The sequence below is a fragment of the Lynx canadensis genome, chromosome C2 (assembly GCF_007474595.2).
Source record: "Lynx canadensis isolate LIC74 chromosome C2, mLynCan4.pri.v2, whole genome shotgun sequence".
NCBI lineage: Eukaryota > Metazoa > Chordata > Mammalia > Carnivora > Felidae > Lynx > Lynx canadensis.
In genome coordinates this window covers 103353993-103379295 of record NC_044311.2, presented here as the reverse complement: position 1 = coordinate 103379295, position 25303 = coordinate 103353993, and the positions used below count along the sequence as shown (strand labels likewise).

Genomic DNA, 25303 nt, shown 5'->3' with positions numbered 1-25303 from the left:
CTGATGCCAACCGAGGCATCTGGGGTGTAACCCCAGCACTCCCTTTTGGCATCAAGTTTGGGCCAAGGCTCCATGATGTCTGAGCTTTCTTCAGTCCTGACAGGCTTTAGTGTTTTTGGCCCTCTGAGTTCTCATTTATCTCACTCTTCCGCCAGCAAGATGATAAGTTATGCTTACACAAATCTGGCAGGGGCCCAGCATATTTGGGGGCTGTTATTTTTTGTTGGTGTGGAGCCCTGTCTACTTGCTCTTTGTGGGGTCTGGCCTGGAGGTCTGGTGCTAGGATTAGAGGTCTGGGCAATATGTGGATCAAGAGCTGGAAAACCTGATAAGTGAATGCAACCTTTGTTTTTGGAGAAAATTTTCATTAAGGTCAAAGGCATGCATGGCATTTAGAGCAGGAGTCAGAACCCAGGAAGTCAGGAGTTGAGTAGACCCTGAGACAAAGTGAGGGGTAGAAGCATAATTGGGAGCAAAGGAAGAAGGTCTAATAATGCAAAGGATGCAAATTTTGGCTAAAGAGATCTGTCTGCCTGATACTTTGTAAAAATGAAGTTAGTCGTCCACATTTAACTGTAGGATATTTCACATTCACATCCAGATTTCCATCTCCTCTTTTTTTTTTAAGAAATTTTTTTTTTAACGTTTATTTATTTTTGAGACAGAGAGAGACAGAGCATGAACAGGGGGAGGGGCAGAGAGAGGGAGACACAGAATCAGAAACAGGCTCCAGGCTCTGAGCCATCAGCCCAGAGCTTGACGCGGGGCTCGAACTCACGGGCCGCGAGATGGTGACCTGGCTGAAGTTGGACGCTTAACCGACTGCGCCACCCAGGCGCCCCTGGATTTCCATCTCCTCTTGAAGCATCACGTAAGCTCAGGTAAAATAAGACTATCCCATCTACAGTTTTCCCTCCGACCACTTAATTTACCCCAGAGGAAAATGCTCGTTTCAGGTTTGCATTTCTTGGTCCTCAATTTCCATTTTCTTCACAAAGCATTTGCTAGAGTACAAAAGACACACTATTCTTTTCTCTGAGTTTTCTTCTTGAGGAATGGTTATTGTTTAAATCAAGGACGCTACTTGAGAAAACAGAATTCTATCCAACATTCCTGATGCTGTCTCTTTCTATTTCATATTATGATTTTCTAGTTGCCAAAATCTTTCACATGAATCCTACACTCGAGCCTATTTTGGGGGGAGAAATAATATATAAAAGCCCATGCTTGGTCTTGGTGTCATCATTTTAAGGAGCTAACACAGGTTTTCCAAGAAATTTCTTTTTCTTTTTTTCTTTTTCTTTTTTTCTCTTTCTTTCTCTTTTTCTTTTTCTTTTTCTTTCTTTCTTTTCCTTTTCCTTCCTTCCTTCCTTCCTTCCTTCCTTCCTTCCTTCCTTCCTTCCTTCCTTCCTTCCTTCCTAAGGACTCCTTTTGTGTTCTGGTCCAAGATAGAGGTATAGGAAGTCCCTAAACTCACCTCCTCCACAGACATGCAAAATCTACACCTATTTATAGAGAAATTCCTCCTAAAGAACTGAGGGCTGATTGAACATCTTCTGCACAACAAAAGATAGAGAGACCACATAGAGAAGAGCAAGAGAGATGAAGACAAGGTAATGAAGGGAACCCCCACATTCAATGTTGCCAGCTGCGATGGGGAGAAATAGTACTGAGAGACCATGAGCAAATTTGTCTGTCCAGAGGCACAGAAGAAAAGCTACAGTTTAAAAGAGCAACTGCTATATAAAGTAACCAGCACTAGAGTCCTGCTAAATGGTGGGGGAGCCGCTGGAACTCTCCCCTCACCGCCAGGGTGGGACTTGCATTGCAAGTCACAACTCCCCCAAGTGCCTGGCCTCCCTATTTCCTTTCCTTGAGCCTTCCCCCTAATAAAAATCCCAGGGTTTTGAATCCCACCTTGGCAGCTGCAGCTCAGAGGACTCAAAATAGCACAAAATGCTTTATTATTTTTCCAATGTGGAAGGATGCTGGCATAATAAACACAAACCCTTGAGAGTGTTACTGAATTAATAAGCAGTTTTTGGTTTTTATGTATTTATATTTACATCTCACATGTTTGCACTTCTTTTCAACCCTCCTGCTGTCAACCCTCCTCCAGACTTCTGTCATCTTTCTCCAGGGTCCTTGATCCCCCAAGGGTCTCCCTGAAAGTGTCCTTGCTCCCTCTACTTCATTCCCCAGATGGTACCCAGGGAATGCTTCCTAAATGCAAATCTGTAACCAACAAATCCTTTCCTAATTCTTTTAGTGAATGAGCAGGCCTTGGTAGGATAAAATTATTATGAATTTCTGTTCTTTTTCCCCTGGACCTTCAAACCTGCATTTCTGCACCTACTTGTTCTCCATTCCTGGATGAAATGTCGGGCAGATTCTGCAGCTCTTTTGAGTACTCTAGGAATAACCAAATAGGCCTTTTGCTTTTGCAGGTAAAATCTAGTTCCATCAAATTATTTCCCAACCCTGCCCCCCAACTAGGCCCACATAAGTTTGGAAGCCTCCCTGTGGGGGGGACCTTTGCACTTACCTTCCCAGTCAGATTCCGTTCTACTCACCTTCAAGTCACATAAATGTCACTTCCACAGGGGAGATTTTTCTGTTTTCATCTTAACCTTCAACAAATGGTAAATATACAGTTATTTCTATGAATCGTTGTTTAATGTTTTCCTCCCCAACTAGACTGTAATCCCCATGAGGGCAGAGAATATGTTTATTTTATTGGTGGCCCAGATCCTGGCCCATTAATAATATTCACTCAATAAATATTTATTTTGATAAATAAATATGAGAAGTGTTTCTTAATGGGTACTGGAAAATATGACAACTATCTTGGAAGTGAAAAGATGTTTAAAAGGGGCCCTTTTTGGGACACCTGGGTGGCTCAGTTAAACATCCAACTTTGGCTCATGTCATGATCTCAGTCTGAGTTTAAGCCCCGAGTCCAGCTCTGTGCTGACAGCTCAGAGCCTGGGGCCTGCTTTGGATTCTGTGTCTCCCTCTCTCTCTGCCTCTTCCCAGCTCGTTCTCTGTCTCTCTCTCAAAGATAAACATAATTTTTTTTTAAAAAAGGGGTCCTTTTTTTACTGAAGTAGAGTTGACATAGAATGTTACATTAGTTTCAAGTGTATAACATAGTGATTCAACAGCTCTATATGTTATGTTCACCACAAGTGTAGTTACAACCTGTCACCATATAACACTATTACTATATCATTGACTGTATTCCCTGTGCTGTACCTTTCATCCTGTGACTTATTCATTTCATCACTGGAAGTCTGTACCTTCCACGCCCCTTAACCCATATGCCCATCCCCAACCCCCTCCCCTATAACAACAACCAGTTTGTTCTCTGTATCTGTGGGTCTGATTCTGCTTTTTTGGCTTATTCATTTGTTTTGTTTCTTAGATTCCATATATAAGTGAAATCCTATGGTATTTGTCTTTCTCTTATTTCACTTAGCATAATACCCTCCAGGCCCATCCGCGTTCTGACAAGTGGTAATATCTCATCCTTTTTATGACTAATATTCCATTACACACACACACACACACACACACACACACACACACACAGCTGTGTCTTCTTTATCCATTCTTCTAACCATGGACTCCAGTATCTTAACTGTTATACATGATACTGCAATAAACATAGGGGTACATATATCTTTTCAAATTAGCGTTTTTGTTTTCTTGGGTAAATACCCAGAATTCAATTTTTAAACAAATTACATACTGCTTTTCACAGTGGCCGCACCATTTTACATTCCCACCAACAGTACACAGTTTGCTTTTTTCTATATATCTTTGCCAATACCTGTTATTTCTTATGATTTTTTAAAGTTTATTTATTTTGAGAGAGAAAGAGAGTGTAAGTGGGGAGGGACAGAGAGAGAGGAGGAGAGAGAATCCCAAGCAGGCTCCATACTGTCAGTGCAGAGTCCAATGTGGGGCTTGAACTCATGACAGTGAGATCATGACCTGAGCTGAAATCAAGAGCTGGACGCTTGATTGAGCCACTCAGGCACCCCTCTTTCTTATCTTTTTGATACTATCCATTCTCACCAGTGTGAGGAAGTATGTCATTGTGGTTTTGATTTGTATTTCCTTGATGATGAGTGATGTTAAACATCTTTGCTTGTGTCTTTTGGCCACTCGTATGTCTTCTTTGGAAAAATGTCTGTTTAGGTTCTTATATGACTGTTTCTTTTGGTATTGAGTTGTATAAGTTCTTTATTTTGGATAAGAATTCCAATATCAATATATTGATATATATTTGATCTATTTCTGTCTTTATGTCTGTTAATATTTGCTGCATATATTTAGGTGCTGTTATGTTGCATAGGTATTTACAATTGTTATATCCTCTTTTTGGATTGATCTCTTTATCATTATATAGTGCCCTTTGTCTCTTGTTATAGTCTTTGTTTTAAAATCTATTTTGTCTGATATAATTACTGCTACTGTAGCTTTTTTTTTTTGCTTCCATTTGCATGGAATATCTTTTTCCATTATTTTACTTTTTGTCTGTATGTGTATTTAGGTCTGAAGCAAGTTTCTTGTAGGCAGTGTATAGATAACTCTTCTTTTTTAAACCATTCAGTCATCCTATTTCTTTTGACTAGAACATTTAGTCCATTTACATTTAAAATCATCATTGATAGGTATATACTTATTGCCATTTTATTTATTGTTTTCTGGTTGTTTTTTCTAAGGCTTCTCTCTTCCTTTCTTCTTCACTTGCTCTCTTCACTTGTGGTTTGATGGCTTTCTTTAGTGTTACACTTGAATTTCTTTCTCTATTTTTGTGTATCTATTACAGGTTTTTGATTTGTGCTCACCACTGGTTTCATACATAATATCCTATGTGTATAGCAGTCTATATTAAGCTGATGGTCACTTAAATTTGAATACATACTAAAAGCACTAAATTTTTACTCCCTTCTCCATGTTTTATGTATATGATGTAATATTTTACATATTTTCATTTTGTGTATCTCTTGACTAATTTTGTAGATATAATTGATTTTATTACTTTTACATTCTAAATACACTGGCTTTATCAGTGATTAATCTACTACCTTTACTACATGTTTGATTTGATTTGTGAATTTTTTCCTTTTATAATTTTCTTACTTTTAGTTTGGCCCTTTCTTTGCACTTAAATAATTCACTTTAACTTTTTTTTTTTTTTTTTTGGTAAGGCTCGTTTCATGGTAATAAAATCCTTTAACTTCTGTTTGTTTGGAAAACTCTGTATCTCTCCTTCAGTTTTGAATGACAACCTTGCTGGATAGAATATCCTGGATTGTAGGGTTTTTTTTTTCTTTTCAGTACTTTGAATATACCCTGCCACTCTCTTCTGGCCTATGAAGTTTTTCCTGAAAAATTAGCTGACAACCTTATGGGATTCCCCTTGCATTTAACTGTTTCCTTTTGATGATTTTAAAACTCTATTATTATTTTTTGCCATTTTGATTATTATGTGTGTTGGTACTGACCTCCTTGGGTTAATCTTGTTAGGAGCTCTCTGTGATTCCTGGGATCTGTGTGTCTGTTTCCTTCTTCAGATTAGGGAAATTTTCAGTATTATTTCTTCAAGTAAGTTTCTTCCCCCTTCTCTCTTTTCTCCTTCTGGGATCCCTATAATGTGAATGTTTTGTGCTTGATGATGTTACAGAGTTCCCTTAACCTATTCTCATTTTTTATTATTTTTTTTTTCTTTTTGCTGTTCAGCTTGGTTGCTTTCGATTACCCTGTCTTCCAATTGCTGATCCATTCTTTCACATTTTCTAATCTGTTGATTTGCTCTCAGTATAGTTTTTTCATTTCAGCTATTGAATTCTTCAGCTCTGGCTGCTCTTTTTTATATTTTCTATGTCTTTGCTGAGGTACTCATTGAGTCTATCTATTCTTTCCTCAAGTTTAGTGAGTATTTTTATGACCATTACTTTGAACCCTTTATCAGGAATATTGCTTATCTCTGTTTCATTTAGCTTTTTTACTGTGGTTTTGTTTTGTTCTTTCATTTGGAACATATTCCTCTGTCTCCTCATTTTTTCTAACTCTCTGTGTTTGTTTCTATGTATTAGGCAAGTCAGCTATGTCTCCTAATCTTGAAAATAAATAATGGTCTTATGTAGAAGAAGTCATGTGGTACCCTGTAGTGCAATCCCCCTGGTCACCAGGACCAAGTACTACAGGGTGTTCCCTCTGTGAACTGTGTGTGTCTTCCTGTTGTGGCTGAGCTGTGACTGCTTTGCCTGCTGTGGGCACACCGGGCAGGGTTTTCTCTCTGCGTTGTTGAGAAGAGTGGTTGCAGCTGGTTGCAGGTTGGTGGGCAGGGATAGCAGTCAGCCTTGCTGTCTGAATTAGCCTGTGTGCTACAGTTTTATGTGCATTGAAGGGCAGGGCTTGCTCCCTGCACAGCCAGTTAAGAGGCCCAGCTGTGGGAACTATAGATGCATTGGTGTGTGTGTTATCTCCCTTTCACTTGGGGCAGGAGTTACTTTGGAGTGGTGCTGGTCCCAGTCAGGGATGTCTGCCAGGTGTGGTGGAACAGGAGCTGCTTTGGTGGGATGCTTGAAGAGGTGGGTGGGTTGGGTGGTGTGGGTACATCATGTGGGGGCAGGGCACATGATGCTAGCAAGATAGGTGGAGATTGTTAGTGCTGGCTCCTGCTAGTGTTTGGCTATCTGGGCTGGGGGAGGGGGAAATGGCACCTGCCAGCACTTTTGCTCCTGGAGAAATCTCCTGCAGATCCCTGCCCCTCCAGCACACATTCTAAGATTAGTCAATAGCTCACTATATACATATATGCCAGGTGCTTTTCAAACTGCTACTTATGTGCTGTGTCGTGGGCTTAGCTATTTGGTATGCCGGCTCTTTAAAGGGCAGGAACTCGGTTTTCTTATCATCCTCCTGCTCTCCCAGAGTTAAGTCCTGCTGAAAGCTCCTGGAGTTAAGCTCTACTGGTTTTCAGAGCCAGGTTTATGGGGACTTGTCTTCCTAGTGCAGGTCCCTAGGTTGGGTGGTATCCAGTGTGGGGTATGATCCCCTCACTCCTCTATGCTTTCAATGTCCCTTCTGTTTGTGATTAGTGACACCCAGGGTTTGGTTCCCAACAACATCTCCACACCTCCTACCCTTTTCGATGTGGCATTCTCTCTATGACTAGCTGTAGAAGATGTTTTCTGTCAGTCTTCAGGTCATTTTCAGATAAGTTGTACAGGTGTAGCTGTTGCCTTGGTGTGTGCATGGGATGAGGTGAGCTCAGGATCCTCCTACTCCACCATGTTTCTGGTTCCTTCCTTTAATAAAATTATATAAAAGTTTATTTTGAATGCAGAAGTAGAACAGTGAAAATAGCAGACAAACTGCATATCAAAAGGGGAACAACATTGCTTGAGGTGGGAACTAATTAGAAGAATGTTTTATTTGCTGATATACACATTCTTTCTTTGCTATTTCAAGTCTTAGAAAATAAAATAATGAACTATTTATGCTAAATAACTATTGTCTTCCAAATTTCAACCAGGGCAGGTCTTGTGTTGAGATATAGGTACTGAAAAAGAGATGGGGGTTAGAGAACCTACTCTGGAAGCAATAGCCTCAGAAACTACAAGAGATTCCAGATTAGTTTCAAGTGATCTCATATGCTTTCATCTGTGTGAAAGCCTTTTCTGACTGCTTCAAAGGAATTACCATTAGCACAACATTTGAATATAAAGTTCAGTGTCTGTCTCTTCCCCACCCGCCAAAATATTTTGGAATCTCTTTCCATAACTGGGACATCACCATTTCTGCATCTCTCACTTAGCTGAATATCACACAGTCCCCTTGAGGATTGTTATTAAAACATTTAACAATTTACGAAATCACAGAATTTTGAAAAAAAAAAGGATATAGGCCAATTTTCCTCTTGATTTAAAATTATTCACAAATAGAGTTTTTGGATCAGCTGGAACTCCCTCAGCACTCGGTCACATTTACCACCATGTTTGTACTACAAGTCAACTTGTTCTAGATCTTGGTTTGGTCACATCACTCTTTATAAACATAGAAAGCCTCTCTAACACTCACCACAAAGATGATTTATTATTACTTATGATAAACACATAATATTTGCATACTGTGAAGTATTTAAGTAAATCACATTAAGATAGGTGGACAGCATTCTCAGAAGATAATTGTAACATATTTAAACAAACAGAACATGTAATTCTTGCACTGTTCCTGTAAAAAAAATCATTTCTTCATCCAAAACTAGGTTTGGTTACTAACTGTCTGTGATGATGGAAATATTCTGTAATACCTGTACTGTTTAATACACAATACATAAATTCAGAGAAAAGTGAGCCAGCTTTGAATGCTTCATTCATTCATTCATCCATTCATTCATTCATTAGCTGAGAGTCTTGTTTGGCTCAGGCACTGGACACACAATGTCAGGCAAGACACTGCCCCTACCCATAAGTTACATGAGTTGATAACTCATCAGACAAGTGGGATACTATACAATGAGTTGGTTGCAGGGTACTGAAAAAGGGGACAGAGAGACAGACATCTAACCCAGATGAGTAAAGGGGGTTGGTGATTTACAACTTGGAGCATGTTATGCACTTCAATTAATTTTTCATAGTAGCTAGGCCTCATTCTCATTTTTTAAATGAGGGAACTTAGTTTCAAAAAGCTCTGTGATTTACCCCCCCCCATGAAATCTATCCAACCAGATTTTGTTGCAAAATTCATATGGTTTCTATTATCCAAAAATGCTAATCAGCAGCTCTTCAAAGAAGATTTTCAAAACCACCCAATTTCTATACTTTTTACTACAACAATAAAGAAGGGATTTTTGAGTAAGATTAAAGGTGAGGCAACTACTACAGTATTCTATATTAAATTAAATCCACAAATGATTAATGGTATATGCATAAGTATATAATTTATAATTGATTAAATTTTATGTTTGTGGTTATTCTATCAAAAAATAGTGGACATTATACATTATGAATGTGGTTAGGAGGCAGTAATTCAACTTAAATAATTTCTACTCATAGAATATTTCTTGGGAAGTTTAAGGAACCAAGTTTTTTCATATGTCTTCATGAGAACACTTCAGTATAGTCTTTTTGTATTTCCTCATGAAAGCACTTGCTTTGACGTTACACCTTAGTCTCTGGTGTCATTCCCTAAATCAGTTGTTCCTTTTTTTTTTTCAATTTTTCCATCTGTTGTTTAAACCTCACCCTACGTTTGGGAAACTGCACATAACTTGTTCATCACATAACTCACTAAATGAGACTGAACACTTTGCCCAGATGATTTTTTTAAGAAGTGGGTTAAATTTATCAATATATTTCATTTTTGTCAGGGGAGCATCCTTCTCATCAAATTAGGCTTGTGTGTTGCTCATTATAAAATGTCACCAGAAATTGTGTGAATGGACTGAATCTTTACCAAGGATTCAGCCATGATTGATTGTGGATTGACCGGGAGTCTAAGGCAAAATGGAAAATACCCTTTACAATATTTGCTGAATGAAAAATTTTAATCTCCATCCCACTTTTCTCAGTTGTTTTTTTTTTTCAGTAAAACCAATGCTGACATGCAACAATTGCTTATATATGTTGAAAATTTTGAATTTTACAATTTCTCAATTGTAAGTCTTCTCTGAATTCTTGATATTCAGGACATAAAATATGAGGACAGATTCACTCAGATTTTAGCTAAGTATTCTCCCTTTATACTTATACTACTGAAAAGTGAGTTTGTGGGGCTCAATTCTTGAGTTTTGCAAAGCTACATGATGGAAGAGTTTATTAAAACAAACATATTTCTTCAATGAATTCTTAGAAACAGGGAAATTAAGCAAGAATCTAAAGGTAAGTAGAAACCACAGATAGTTAAAACAATCTTTGAATGGCAGAAATCAAGTTTCTAAGAAAGGAAGGTGGGAGGAAAGGGATAGATAAAGAACAAACATTTTTATTTTTGGTACCTGTATGCTCAGAAAAGGAAGAAAAAATCAGATTAAATTTGTGACAGTTTCATTGTCTGTTGGGCCACAAAGTCAGCACTAGGCCTACCAGAGAATACAAGCTACCTTTATTATCATCTTTCATGGCTCAATATGCTGTATGGGTTCAGCTACATGGCTCTCATTTGGGGTTGCTCATGCAATTGCAGCCAGATGTTGGCATCAAAGATTGAACTGGGCTAGGTTCTCAACAGGGCTTGCTTGCATTGCTAGCCATTGACTGGGGGCTTAGATGGAGCTGTTAACTGCAACACTGCATGTTCTTCTTCATGAGCTTGCCTTTTTCTCAGCATGGTGGCTGGATTTAGAAATAGAGTTTCACAGGAGAAAGTATTCTAAGAGGCTCAGGAGGAAGCTGCAAGGCTTCCTATGACTAGTCTTGAACATGCATAAGATCACTTCCACCACTTCCTATTATAATCAAACAAGTCACTGAGGTCAAACCAGATTCAATAAGGTGGAAACTTATGGTAAATGGCAAGGTCACAACACAGAAGAACATGCTGATTAAACAGAGCAAAGAAGAAGTGGATAGTAGGAAGACAGATTTTATTATATCCATCTTTGGAAAATACAATTTGTCACAGTCTTCTATCTCGACACAATTCACGTCATTCTCACAGGCAAAATATAATTACTCCCATGTCCCATCAGCTCCCAATCCAGATCTTGTCATGATATCAAATTCAAGGGAGGATAAGACTCCTCAGCTCTGGATACAGCTCTTCAAGCACAGTTCTTTGGGAATAGTTCTTTTCTAGCTTCTGTATCTTTTCCTCTACTTTGCTTCTGCCTGCTAGCAGCTATATACCTAACCCCCCCCCCCAGAGTAGTAGTGCAGGTAGAGAGAAAGGAGAAGGGGTACAGAATGTTGACATCTAGAACTGCCCTAAGAAAGCTTTGTCCTCCTTGGGCCTGGCAGATGCTTAACACTGCCTCTTTCTCTGTGTGCACTTTGTGGAGTCTCCAGTCTCTTATTTTGGGCCCCTTCAAGTACCACTCTTTTGTCTGGGCTGTCCACTCCTCATACACTCAGTCTGTATTGTCTTCCTCACCAGTCCTTTTGGGCAGGAGTAAAAATGAGTGGCTTCTGATGTAGTTGAATTAAATAATACTTCTTCTTAGCCCATGTGATTTAACCAAAAATGATAAGGAGGCATATTTATTTAAGAACAAAGATAAAGTGTAACCAACCACCTTCTCTTCCATTTTCCCACCTCTGGTCTCATGGTAGAATGGTTTCACTGAAGGAACATTATTTCCTTTGGGAGAACATGCAGCTCACTGGGCATTCAGGAAGTGTTAATGGTTTATCCTTGCCCACAGCTCAACTCTACAGGGCCTGATATCTCCTAACTTTTGGAGAGGTAGAGAAGTGGGTTTGGGTTTCAAAGAAGCATGAAAGAGAAGTGAATGTCATTAATTGTATTGGCTCTGGTATATATCCAGGACTCAGGACTTTTACAGGTTTCCCCATCTTCTATTTCCCTAGTTCCTAATCAACAAAACCATGTCTTCACTGAACAACACTCTCAAGGATCAGATCAAAGATTGGGCTCACTTCTCATCACATTATTCCTCAAGGCCCAGGCAGAAGACTAGGATCCAATTATTAAATATTCAGTTACTTCATTTAGTGAAAGTAATTTAATAAATTAGACAAAGTGGAATTTTAAGCCGAAAATGCTAAACCAAAGATGGCTAATTTAAGTTATATTCATAAAAATGCAATCCATAAAGAAGATAAAATAGTGATGAAAGTTTTACATAGTGATTAACCTAGCATAAAAATATACCATGTTTTTTAAATGTTTATTTGTTTTTGAGAGACAGAGCAGGGGGAGGGCCAGAGAGAGAGGGAGACGCAGAATTTGAGGTAGGCTCCAGGCTCTGAGCTTTTAGCACAGAGCCCGATGTGGGGTTCCAACTCATGAACTGTGAGATCATGACCTGAGCCGAAGTTGGAGGCTTAACTGACTGAGCCACCCAGGTGCCCCTCATTTTTTGATTTTTTAGAAGTTTCTTAATTTTTCTTTATTCTGAGAAAGAGAGAGTGCACACAAGTGGGGGAGGGGCAGAGAGAGAGGGAGAGAGACAGAATTCCAAGCAGACACTGCACTCAGACAGTGCAGAGCCCAATAAATCAGAGCCCCATGTGAGGCTTAAACTCATGAACCATGAGATTGTGCCCAGAGCAAAAATCAAGGGTTGGATGCTTAACCAACTGAGCTACCCAGGTGCCCCTCCATCAACTCATTTTTAAGTCCTTCCTCAAATACTAGTTTCTCAGTGGGATCTTCTTGTCACAAGGATTAAGCACAACATCTTACATATACCTTTGTCCTGGGCTTATTTCATTGTGCTTTCGGGTACAACTGATTATTTCCACATCTGCTTTCTGATAGATTATAAAGGCAGCAGCAATCTCATCTTTGTATTCCCAGTATTTACCCCAATTCAGGGTGGCTATGGGTGCTCAGAGAACAACTGTTGAAGAATAGTATGGCAATGAAGGTAGAACCCCCTTTATCAGTGTAGAGCAGGGACAGCAATAAGAACATTCTCTCATCTGTGAAGATTCACTAACACAGCTGAGGCACAACTGGGGAGAAGACAGTCTTCTCAGTGGCTAGCCCTTTGATCCCACAGCAGAACCATTTTATGGAGATGATTTAATTGCTCTTAAAATATACTTGGGAGTGCCTGGCTGGCTCAGTCAGTAGAGCATGCAACTCTTGCTCGGGGTTGTAAGTTCAAGCCCCATGTTGGATGTAAAGATTACTTAAAAAAAAAAAAAAAAGTACACTTACCTGAAGTGCTCTATCACTTCCCATCTGTGAAGGAAATGGTATCAGAGAGCAAAGTTAAAAGCAACTGAGTGGAGAATGTAGGGGGTTCAAGACATTTCAAGAGTGAGGTTGACAAGGAGAGGGTAAATACAGGCCCAGCCACAAAACATAGTGTTATTCCCCTACTGACTAAAATACAGCTTCCAGACAACCACTCAGGTGCGTGGGTGCAGACAGCCTCCACCTCATGTGCCTGTGTGGTTTGAGGTGCTCCCACCCACACTCGCTTTCTGGGAGCTGTCCTGTGCAGCTGAGAGTCAGCTGACCCAACAGCATTGCTGCCCCCTGAGACAATGGAGCAGAGAGTGGTCTGTCTGTCTAGGTGCTAGGCTTAGATCCTTCCTGTCACCCGGTCACTATGAAACTGGAATAGGGGTGGGGGAATGTCTCCAGAAGACTTACTAGCCACATTCAGCACACTGGTTTTGGAAAGGCCTCTGAGAAGCAACTTGTCACTGTGAGCAGGCAATATACTTGTTTACATAATCTGCTCCATGTCTCACTCAGCCCCCAGGTATGAGCACCCCCTTTACCTACGCACCTCCCGCTTCTACAATGGTGGTGACAGATGGGAATTCTCATGAAAAATTCTACCAAGAAACTCCTATAATACAAAAAGAAAATGAACAGGGGAGCGTGAGAGCAAAAGGCAAATGTGTATAAATTTAAATTAATTGATTCATCTAAGAAGTATTTGGAGGGCCTACAGGTGATGAATTCTTCCTAACTTGCTCTGGGAAGGCTTTTCAGAAACAAAGTCTAATGGAACCACCTCATGCAATGGTAAGGGGTTGGTAGTTTGATGTAGTCAAAGGGAAACAAGCTGGTGAAGAACCAGCCGTAGCCAAATCATACCCTTGGGAAGAGTTTGTTCCTTGTCATTTTCCATTCTTGTATGGAAAAAGCCCTAAGAAATAATAGCATGAAGTGGTCCCTTCTGAGGTGATATTTAAAAATCAATCCAGTATAAATCGATCCAATCCTGAAGCCCACATTGTCTGTCTTTGACAGCTAAAAGGTAATTTAAAAGATTTAATAATTTAATCAGTCTCTCAGTGGACCATGCAAGAGGGAAAGACTATTTTACTTTATTTTTTTAAAGGCCATTTTTTAAGTTTAGTTATTTATTTTGAGAGACAGAGACAGTGTGAGTTGGTGAGGGGCAGAAAGCATCCCAAGCAGGCTCCACACTTGTCAGCGCAGAGCCCACCTCAGGGTTTGATCTCACAAATGTCAAGATCATGACCTGAGCCAAAATCAAGAGTCAGTCACTCAACTGACTGAACCACTGAGGCACCCTTTAGAAAAGTCTATTTTAAAGCAAAGCAAGCATCTTTAAAAATCTTTCACTGTCACTCTCTCCTCTACATCTTTAACCCAAAGTATCTCCTCCCTTCAGGTCTCTCTCTTTCTGCATTCGATCCTCCCAAACTCCTCCCTTCCCCAACTCTTGATACTTCCCCTAAATGAACACAACTGTAGTCCCATTTAATGTCCCTCTATCAATACCATTAATAACATCCATTTATTTAGAGCCAAGGAGTACTTAGGAGGTAATTCAAAACACAAAATCCTTAGAATCCTTAAGAAAGGATTAATATGTGAAAGCTCATGAATTAATCATTTGTTCATTACTAAAATACCTACATTTTGAAACTAAAAAGAAAACAAGAAACCTTGATGAGGAGTCATACTGTAAAATGCAAAAACAAGAGAATAAAATTGCCCAACATTTTCCCTTAACATCAGTTTTGGGATTACTTTGCAAGGTGGACCTTGTATAAGAGTATAAATCTGGTAAGGCACTGTGCTACGGATAAGGCTGGATTCGAACAAGTAGCTGAGAGATAAAGTTTAACTTGAGCCTTCACCATTCGGCTGGGTGACAATACAGACAGTAATGATATGGTCACTGTATTGTTTTTGTTCACTACATTTATACCAGTAGCATCTGAAGTCAGGTTAATTTATAACGTACTTGATAAAATAATGGATGAAAATTTCAGCAGGAGATTCATTGAGCTTGCTGTTGGGTGGAACATACTTGCAGATGTGAGGAACATTGGAGTTAAATATATAAGGGGCAAAACTCCCCAAGTGGATGTTCACATGGCTACTGAGAATCCCGAATGTGGAAGCAACATACTTTGCCTCAAAGTCTGCCTTTCTATGTTCTACAGAGGTATAAAAATCATAAATTTAAAAGACTTACATGTGAATTTTTTAAAGTATTTTTTCACAAAGATATATGTTTTCTTGGCCAGGAAAAGTTGGTGATTGGAGTTTTTAAACTGAAGGATGAATTGGTATTTTTTTCTTCATTAATGAACTAAAAAGTCACCATGGCAAAGGGTAAAACTAGGAAAGGTACATGAATTTATTTCTCACTTTAGGGATAAGTAGTCACTCACAAATTTAGCTTATTCAGCAGATGATTTTTCAAAGCCGAACCTTCAATACATAACTTCAGTGCACTGCGAAGGTATAGGGGCATAAGACAAAACAAATTCAAACCGGAAAACATTGAACAGTTACATAAGAGTTTTGACAATAGAGAAAATGGATTATTTGGAACTCTTACTTCATTTACAGGGTTGGATTTAAAAATGGTACTATCATTAGTCATCCTTCTTGGCTGAAAAATACTTCTTTGAAGGATTAAAAGAGAATGATTGATGGATAAAAAATGAGCAACTCCGTTAGCCCATCATATGACACAGGAAATTGACTTCTCCATAAAAATGTACATATCCAAATTTCTGTTACCAGTTGCCTGAAATCCTTGTTCTTCAGAATCCTGGTCATCACCCCACGGTGATTTTCCTGACCTTGTTTACAAGCACTGAAGTGAACACTGTCATGTACCAGTGTCTAGGGCTTCTGAAACAACGTGTCAGTCTGGGGGGTTTAAATAACAGAAATTTATTTCATCACATTTTTGGAGCTAGAGGTCAAGGTGTTGGCACAGCTGATTTCTTCTGAGCCCCCCCACCCCTTAGTTTGCAAACGGCTGTCCTCTTCCTGTCTTTACATAGTGTTCCTTCAGTGTATGTCTCTGTCCTAATCTCTTCTCATAAAGACACCAGTCATATTGGATTAGGGGCCATTCATATGACCTCATTTTCCGCAATTCCTCATTTTACTTAATTACCTCTCTAAAAGGCCAATTCATTCTATTTATCAGCATATTAAAAGAAAAAGGCATCATGACCACATATGACTTATCTCCAGAATACAAGCATCACTCAATATTAAGGAATTTGTTAATTTACCATATTAATAGATCATAGGGAAAAATCATTTCACTATCTCCAAACATATTGAAAGATCTTTGAAAAAAAAAAGATGGACATCCATTGCTGATAAAAACTCTCAACAAAATAGTAAAAATGATGAAAAGCATATACTTTGGTACTTATAGTAATAATTTTATTTAATGGAGAAACTCTAGAGGCTTTCCCAGTAAAGTTAGGAACAAGGCAAGTTATGAACAAGTAATAGAACATTATTTCTATTGCTACTTAGCAATATATTGGAAGCTTTAAACTAGCAATATTATATTTCTTAATGTGGGTCACTACAAGGGTAATGATTTTATAATCATTCTCTAAATTGTACATGTGTGCTTTGTACACTCTTTTGAATATGCATTATACAATAAAAGGTAAAGAATATAACATTAGAAAACCATATATACATACATTTAAAAAAGCTATCTGATATAATTTATGTCCATTTGTACATTTAAGATTTGTGGCTGAAGGACATAAAACCAGGCATTTTCAGCAAATGAAAGGAAGCCCTGTAGATGTAAAACATACAGCATGAGATGTAAAATGGTTCTGTGGCCTTTTTATTGCTGGTGATAAAAATCTAAATCAATGGCCGTTGATGTATTGTCAAGAAAAACAGCACAAATATTTTAAGATTTAAGTATGAAACTTTCATCTGCCAAAGACAGCCAGTGAAAGTTAAATTCAGGTTTCAGCTTCAACATTTAAAGAGCTTGGAGGTCATTACTCCAAGCTGCCAAGAAAATCAACACCTTTTCTTGGAGCCATCGGTGAACTGAGTTTACAGTACAAAACACTGCCCTGAAATCTGGAGAGGGGTAAATCCAGTGTCACGGTAAAATTTGCTTACCTAGAGTAGAGGCCACTAATGGCATAAAGTGATAGAAATATTTAAATGGCAGTTTTAATGGATTGCTAGAAGTTGACTATGGATTAATATGAGAGCGAGTAACTCCTGATGGTCTAAGTTTTAGTGGGTACTCCTAAACACACTTTTGTGTACTTTACATCCAGGGACCCAACATGTTCTTATAGTAAAGATCGGAGAAAGATAACCCTTTTGGCTTTGGCAAGGAGAGTAGAAGAATAATTTGCGTGAAATACACCTGTCTAGAATCTTCCTCCTAACAAAAGTCTACTTTTCATGGGGACAAAACCAAAAAACAAAACAAAACAAAAACCTTTAGCAGAACCGGTTCCAGAACTCTGGCAGAAAGACATTCCTCTCACTCCAGTCCCATCTAGCCCCCCTGCCTCACCTAAGGAAGGTGGCAGGGGCTTGGGTGGGGAGAGCTATACAAGAAGAATCACATGTGAAAGTCACAAGCCAGAGATGCAGCTCACTGAAAGGCTGAGACTTAATTGGAGGGTTATAGAATGCCCCTCACCAACACCTTACCACCACACCAACAGGGCTCCAAAAGAACGGCAGTAGATTACAGCTGAAAGACCTAGGAGACACAGATTCCATTGGAAGTGGAGTACTTAGGGAAACTGGAGTCAACATGGGAGACAGAAAGTGGGGACACTAGAGAAATCGGATGCTCTGTCAGCTACAGAAAACATTAAATAACACCCAACTCCTAGTTGAGTTCACATAAATCCTCACATTGAAGGCTTATTTAGCTGAGTTTCTATTTCCCAATACAATACATCTGGCTTTCAAAAAGACATGACAAAAGCCAAGGGAAAAAAAAAAAACAGCCTAAAAAGACAAATCATCAGAACCAGATTCAAATATGACAAAGATGTTGGAATTATTAGAAAATTATAAAATAATTATGGTGAATACGTTAAAGGTTTTAATGGAAAATGTAGACAACATGCAAGAACAGATGGATGGATAATTTAAGCAGAGGATGGAAATTCTAAGAATCAACAGAAAATGCTAGAAAAACTTGACATAGCTGAATAAACAATTGGTGTGCCTGAAGACAGGTTACTAGAAAATTCCCAAGATGAAATGTATGTAAAGAGAATATGGAAGAAAATGAAACAAAATGTTAAAGAACTGTAAGACAAGAAGAAAGAGAAGGGGGAATTGAATATTAGAAATAATGTTATGGAGAATTTTCCAAAATTAATGACAGACGCCAAGTCACAAATTCAGGAAGCCCAGAGAACACAAAGCATGATAAATATCAAGAACTACACCTAGCTATATGGTAGTCAGACTGCAGAGAACCAAAGACAACTTGAAAATCTTTTTTTTTTTTAATTTTTTTTTAATGTTTATTTGAGACAGAGAGAGACAGAGCATGAGTGGAGGAGGGGCAGAGAGAGAGGGAGACACAGAATCCGAAGCAGGCTCCAGGCTCTGAGCTGTCAGCACAGAGCCTGACGCGGGGCTCGAACTCACAAACCGTGAGATCATGACCTGAGCTGAAGTCGGTCACTCAACCAACTGAGCACCCAGGCACCCCCAACTTGAAAATCTTAAAAGGAGCTGGGAGGAAGAAAGCAAACAAAAACCCACCTTACCTATGGAAGAACAAAGATGAGAATGACAGTAGACTTGTCAGAAAACAGGCAAGCCAGAGGAAAATATAATGAAATACTGAAAATGTTGGAAAAAAAGCCTTCAACCTGGAATTCTATATGTGGTGAAATTATACTTTAAAAGTGAAGGAGAAATGAAGACTTTCTCAGACAAATAAATATGTGGTAAACTCATCACCAGCAGACCTACTGTGCAAGGAATGTGAAGAGACTTTTTTCCAGGCAGAAGGAAAACCATATGGATCAGAAACTTGGATTTACATAAAGAAAGGAAGAGTTTTAGAGAAGGAATAAAAAACATTTCCTGGATGCCCAGTGAGTTGTATGTTCTCCTAAAGGAAACAATGAAACCATTCTACCATGAGAGGAGAGGTGGGAAAATGGGAGGGAAGGTAGTTGGATATACTTTATCTTTACTCTTAAATAAATATGTCTCCTTATCATTTTTGGTTGAATCATGTGGGCTGAGAAAAAGTGTTATTTAATTCACCTACATCAGAAGCCACTCATTTTTACCCCTGCTCAAAAAGACTGGTGAGGAGGGCAGTAAGTGTATGTGAGTGTGTGAAGAGTGGACAGCCCAGACACAAGAGTGGTAGTCCAAGGTAAAATACAGTATATTTTTATTCTTTTTTTAAATGTTTATTTATTTTGAGAGAGAGAGAGGGGCAAAGAGAGAAAGAGAGAGAATCCCAAGTAGGCTCCATGTTGTTGTCAGTGCAGAGCCTGATATGGGGCTCTATTCTACAAACTGTGAGACCATGACTTGAGCTGTTAAATCAAGAGTTGGATGCTTGACTTACTGAGCCACCCAGTGCCCAAAATATTTTTTATTCTTAATTGATCTAAAACATAAGTATTTAGAACAATGATAGTAATAATGTATTGGGTATTTATAACACTATGGGGAAATAAATGGATGACAGTAATGTCACAAGGGGTGAGAAAGGGGAACTGGGAACATTCTTGTTCTAAGTTTCCTGCACTACACATGAAGTGGAATAGTTCTTTTTTAAAATTTTTTTTTCAACGTTTTTTTTATTTATTTTTGGGACAGAGAGAGACAGAGCATGAACAGGGGAGGGGCAGAGAGAGAGGGAGACACAGAATCGGAAACAGGCTCCAGGCTCTGAGCCATCAGCCCAGAGCCCGACGTGGGGCTCGAACTCACGGACCACGAGATCGTGACCTGGCTGAAGTCGGACGCTTTAACCGACTGCGCCACCCAGGCGCCCCTGGAATAGTTCTTTTAAAGGCAGATTTAAACTGAGAACAAACTGAGGGTTGATGGGGGTGGGAGGGAGGGGAGGGTGGGTGATGGGTATTGAGGAGGGCACCTTTTGGGATGAGCACTGGGTGTTGTATGGAAACCAATTTGACAATAAATTTCATATATTGAAAAAAATAAAGGCAGATTTAGTTAAAAATGTAAATTACAAACTCCAGGGTAAACAATACTTTTATTTTAAAAAAGTATAACTGGCATGCTAAGAGAGGAGTGAAATTGAAAATACTTACAAAACATTCAGTTTGAAGCACTGAAGGCAGAAATAGAAATCTCTGGCAATCAGTAGGAAACAGCTCCAAAATTGGCTGATGTTAATCCGTATATCTCAATAATCACTTTAAAAGTGAATGGTTTAAAGGCACTCACAAAAAGACAGAGACTGTCAGGGTAGACTAAGAAGCAATACCCAACTATATGTGGTCTAGGAGAAATCATTTTAAATATAAAGACACCAATAGATCAGGGTAAGAGTTGGAGAAAGATACACCATGAAGGCACTTATAATTGTGACAAAGGTACCAATGTAATGTAGGACTATAGGGGAATCTGGGTGTGAGGCATGTGAAAAGCCTCTGTGCTATTTTTGTCATACTTCCATAAATCTAAAAGTTTTCAAAAATGAAGTTTACAAAAAATAGGCATATAATAAATTATTTGAGTGAGAAATAAGGCAAAAGAGTTAAATGAAAAATTAAAGTTAAAAATAAAATACTCTTGAATTAAAAAAAAAAAAAGGAGTTGCTCTAAAATGTGCATCTTAAAGATCACAGCATCTCAGGGTGCCTAGGTGGCTAAGTTGGTTGACTTCGGCTCAGGTCATGATCTTACAGCTCCATGTCAGGCTCTGTGCTGACAGCTCAGAGCCTGGAGTCAGCTTCCTCTGTCTCTCTCTGCCCCTCTCCCGCTCATGCTCGCTCGCTTGTGCTCTCTCTCTCTCTCTAAAAAATAAATAAACATCAGAGAAAATATTTTTAAAAAAAGATCACAGCATCTCTTTAGCTTGTTGTGCTAAATATATATATAATTCAAAAACCAGTCTTCCATAAAATCTGCTTATTGTTCACCAAGAACTGATACTAATTTACCCATTTCTATACATCTGAATTTCAGGAAAGATAAAATTCAAAAGTATGTAACAAAATGAAGTCCATTATAACATTTAAATGTGAGACAATAAGTCACTGTATAATTTAGGATTGTCTAGGTTTAGTACTTTGATTTAGCACTAAATCCATTCTGTTAGCAAATGAACACTGGGCAGCTCCCATGTTAATGGAACTGTTTCAGGCATTATGGAGAACCACAAAAATACAAGAGAAATAGTCTCTGCCCTAAGAAGTTTACACAATACAATTTAAAGGCCTTTATATACAACTTCTATAATATTTATCCTTTCCTACAAATCCAGGTTCTTTTTATACTAATAGAGTCACTAAATAAGTTGGAGACTTTGCCTCACAGGGTTTTGTTAGACAATGAGTTTGTGCGTTCACCTGTAAGGGAGAAACAGTATTGATTTCCTCTAACCACGTGATAGCTCAGCTGACATTGAGCTATTAATACAGCTGTTTAATTTTAAAAAGTTTATCTACATTTGCTTACCTAAAACTATTTTCTCATTTTTCTTTTGGACATAACTAATTCAGTGTTGTTCAAATACGTGGAAAATACGTTCTAAAACATCTGTGAAATGCCAATATTTACCCTTAGCCACAATTCTCCAAATGATTTGTTAGTCTTTTATATTGTCTGGATGGTTCTAAGTGCTTCAATCTGGCAACTTTTTGATATCAAATGAGGACATGGATTATGAGCAAAGTGATATCCCTATGCCGTGATCTCTTTCACGCAAATAGTTTTGCTTTTATTAATAATGGGGCAATATTGAGCTTATTGTAGAATTATTGATTGCTAGCAATTTGTTTTGATATTTCTAATAAAAGTCTTCACTGATAGAAGAATGATGACAGACAGGAACAACGTGTGTGAATATTTACTAGAACAATTAGCAAGGGGTGGCTCTCAAGTATTTAAATGAAAATAGGCAAAAGAGCCTTTTTAAAAATTTAAGTCTTTCTATAGTGAGAACAGGCTAAAGTGGAAAGAGTTTGTACCACTGTATGCAAAGCACTTCAATAGGACTAAATGAATAGTAACTGTACACATAACATTTATATGCTCCTTCCTTCTCTCCTCTTTTTGTCTAGAAATGTAGATGCTTAAAAATCATCATCATTAGTGTTGTTGTTTGCTAACTCTGTTGAGCTTTCTTGGAAATGATGCCAGTTAAGACTCAGTGGTGGCAAGAAGAGGGTGAGGGGCAGAGTGGTGGTTTCCCACAGGAAATCCATCTTGCAGCTTGTAGTAAAACTGATTTCAAGGGCAGGTTAATGAGATTACAGCTTGCTAATCATCCTGAAACCCATCCTTTGCCATTTCCAAACAAGATGGCAATTATCAGGCAGCTTTATCTCATAACACCAAAAGACCTGAGGCCTATCTTTCAATACTGCTGTTGCAAATGTACTTACACACACACTTCACAAAGAGTTTCAGAAACTGAATGGGTCTGGTAGGATGGAACACCGACCCCACTCGAGTGAAAACCATGCAAGCTCTTTTGGAGTATTCACTGTAGATGAAATCATAGGGAAAATCCCTTCTCTCAAAGTATACTTGCTATTCAATGTAGCAAATACGTAAGAGAATAGTGTGAAATCTTTGAGCTGGGCACTTTGAGGGATACAAAGATAAATAAGTAAGACCTACAAGCTGTTGGCCATAGCTAAAGAGAAGAGATTAAATGATTGGCAGTGGGAGATGGAACAATTGTTATAATGTAGAAAAATGAAGCTTTTGCTTTTTTCCCCACCCCTATCCTTAGCTATCAGATGACATTTTGTCTAGCTCCACAAATGCCCAGGTGACTACACTGCCCACAGCTCTCTACTACAGAGCCACATCCAAACCCAATATCACCTGTCTCCAGAAAAGCCTTCCATCTCAAACTGCTCCTACCTCTCCATAGCTAACCAGGCACATAATCACTAAAGGAAACACCAGTTACTTTATCCCAGCTTACAGAATTATTCAGCCACATCTATGCATCCATGCTGAGTTCTACAGAGCAGTTTCCACTGGGACTTGTAAGACCAAAACTGACGACTCTCATCCTGGGCTTAACAGCAAAATTCTTGCTGAGTCTTTGAGGCAGTGGTTCTGGATGCGTAGGGTAGTGGGTTGGGGAAATCTCAGAATGGTGTTCCTTTGACTTTTGAAATCTCTTAGTCAAATTAAGACAATGAAAATCATACTTGTGCTTAATAGGCAAGGCTGTTAAATCATGTCTTGCCCCACACTTCCCACAGATGGCAATCTATATTTGTTGAATGAATAAATGCGTGAATGAATGAATACAAAGAGCAACTGGACTACCTCTAGGAACAGCAATCATAATATTTGTTGTTATCCTCTCCTGCATTCTAGGCTGTTTTGAAGTGAAAGGAAAAGCATGTATTTCCTGTGGGAAATTTATACCGGATATCCAACTAAATGACAGAATGGCATTCAGGACTGCTGGTTATAATGGTTACTTTTTAAAATCAACACGTATTTGCAGAGCACTTCCTATGTGCAATCACTCTCTAGATACTGGGGAAGCAGCACTGAAGAAGAGGGACATGGGGCCTGACTTCCTGGAGCCTAGAGACTTGTGGAGGAAAGTAGACCATAAACAAAAACATAAGCAAAATAATTTCCATTCTAATGTGTTGCACAGGAAATAGGATATAATAGAGTAGAGTGTACCTGGGGAGATGAGTGTCCTACTTCAGCTAGAGTTCTAAAGGAAGGCTGTTCTGAATATTTAAATTTGAGCTGAGCCACTGAGGAGGAGATAAAAGAAGCTTTATAAGGAAACATTTTACCCTCTCCAAGCAGTGCAAAGGCTGGAGGTAATAAGGAGCTTATCTTGATCAAGGGGGTAAAAAAAAAAAAAAAAAAAAAAAAAAAAAAAAACAGGCTAGTGAGGCTCTAGAGAAGGGTTGGCACATTTTTTTCTCTCATGGGTCTAACAGTGACTATTTTCGGCTTTTCAGACCATATGTTCTCTGTGGAAAGTACTCAACTCTGCTTTGCAACACAAAAGCAGCCATAGATGTCTATAAACAAGGGAGTATGGCTGTGTGCTAACAAAACTTTATTTGGAAAAACAGGTGATGGGGAGATTGCCCTGTGGGTTGTAATTTGCTCTGCTCTATAGAGCAAGAGGAAAAGTGTTACGTTGAACTTGGAACTCTGTGCACAGTCCAGACAATTGGGGCTTGAGGGCATAGTAAAGATTTGTAATTTTATTCAGAGGGCAATATAAAGCCATTGAGAGCTCCCATGAAGCAGGGAGTGACTTGGTCTAATTCAATTTTTTAAATGTTATTCTGGATGATGTATGGGCAATAGATCATAAGAGTCATCAGTGTAGAAGTGGAGAGGCAGCGGTCTAGGCAAGAGATCATGATGCTCCGTCTACAGGGGGCAGCAGAAAGATGAATTAATAATTAATTAATGAATTAATAATTCTTCTCAAGTCAGGATATGAAAATAGATTGGATGTGAGGGTAAGAGACATGCCAAGGTCTGCCAAGGATGAATTCTAGGTTTCCGGGTGATGAAAGCGCTGTTATCAAAATGTGGCAGATGGAGAAGGAATCAAAAGTTCAGTTTCAGGGGCGCCTGGGTGGCGCAGTCGGTTAAGCGTCCGACTTCAGCCAGGTCACGATCTCGCGGCCCGTGAGTTCGAGCCCCACGTCGGGCTCTGGGCTGATGGCTCAGAGCCTGGAGCCTGTTTCCGATTCTGTGTCTCCCTCTCTCTCTGCCCCTCCCCCGTTCATGCTCTGTCTCTCTCTGTCCCAAAAATAAATAAACGTTGAAAAAAAAAAATTAAAAAAAAAAAAAAAGTTCAGTTTCAGGAACATTTAGTTTGACATGTCTGTGAGACAGAAGAAGGATGACTGAATCACTACAAGAAAAGATGTACCATTTAGGTCAAAGAGAAGCAAGGCCAGTTCCCAGTCATTCCCACTAGAGTGACTCTGGAGGGAGTGTCCCACAGCCCCTTCTAGAGGGGCCAGGGTGAGAAGCTGCATGAGCAAATGTAACTCAGGACATTTGTTGAAGTGGCCACCACCATTACTTCCTGTGCCAAAATAGACGACGACCTCCTTCTTCAGCATAAGTTGAGTGTCTCCACATCATGTCTGTTTCTGCAATAAGCAAGCCTAACGGGGAGTGAAAGGGGACTGATTGCAGGCAGATAAAAATAGTG

At 39.0% G+C, this 25303-nt stretch overlaps 1 long non-coding RNA gene across 1 annotated transcript in view; it reads right to left on the bottom strand.

The window, feature by feature from the left end:
- Window positions 1-25303, bottom strand: part of LOC115524060 — a 38684-nt gene that overhangs the window by 1072 nt on the left and 12309 nt on the right. The window contains exon 3 of the long non-coding RNA XR_003971932.1: window positions 2574-2630. This is a non-coding gene — a long non-coding RNA (uncharacterized LOC115524060). The remainder of the gene's footprint in view (window positions 1-2573; window positions 2631-25303) is intronic.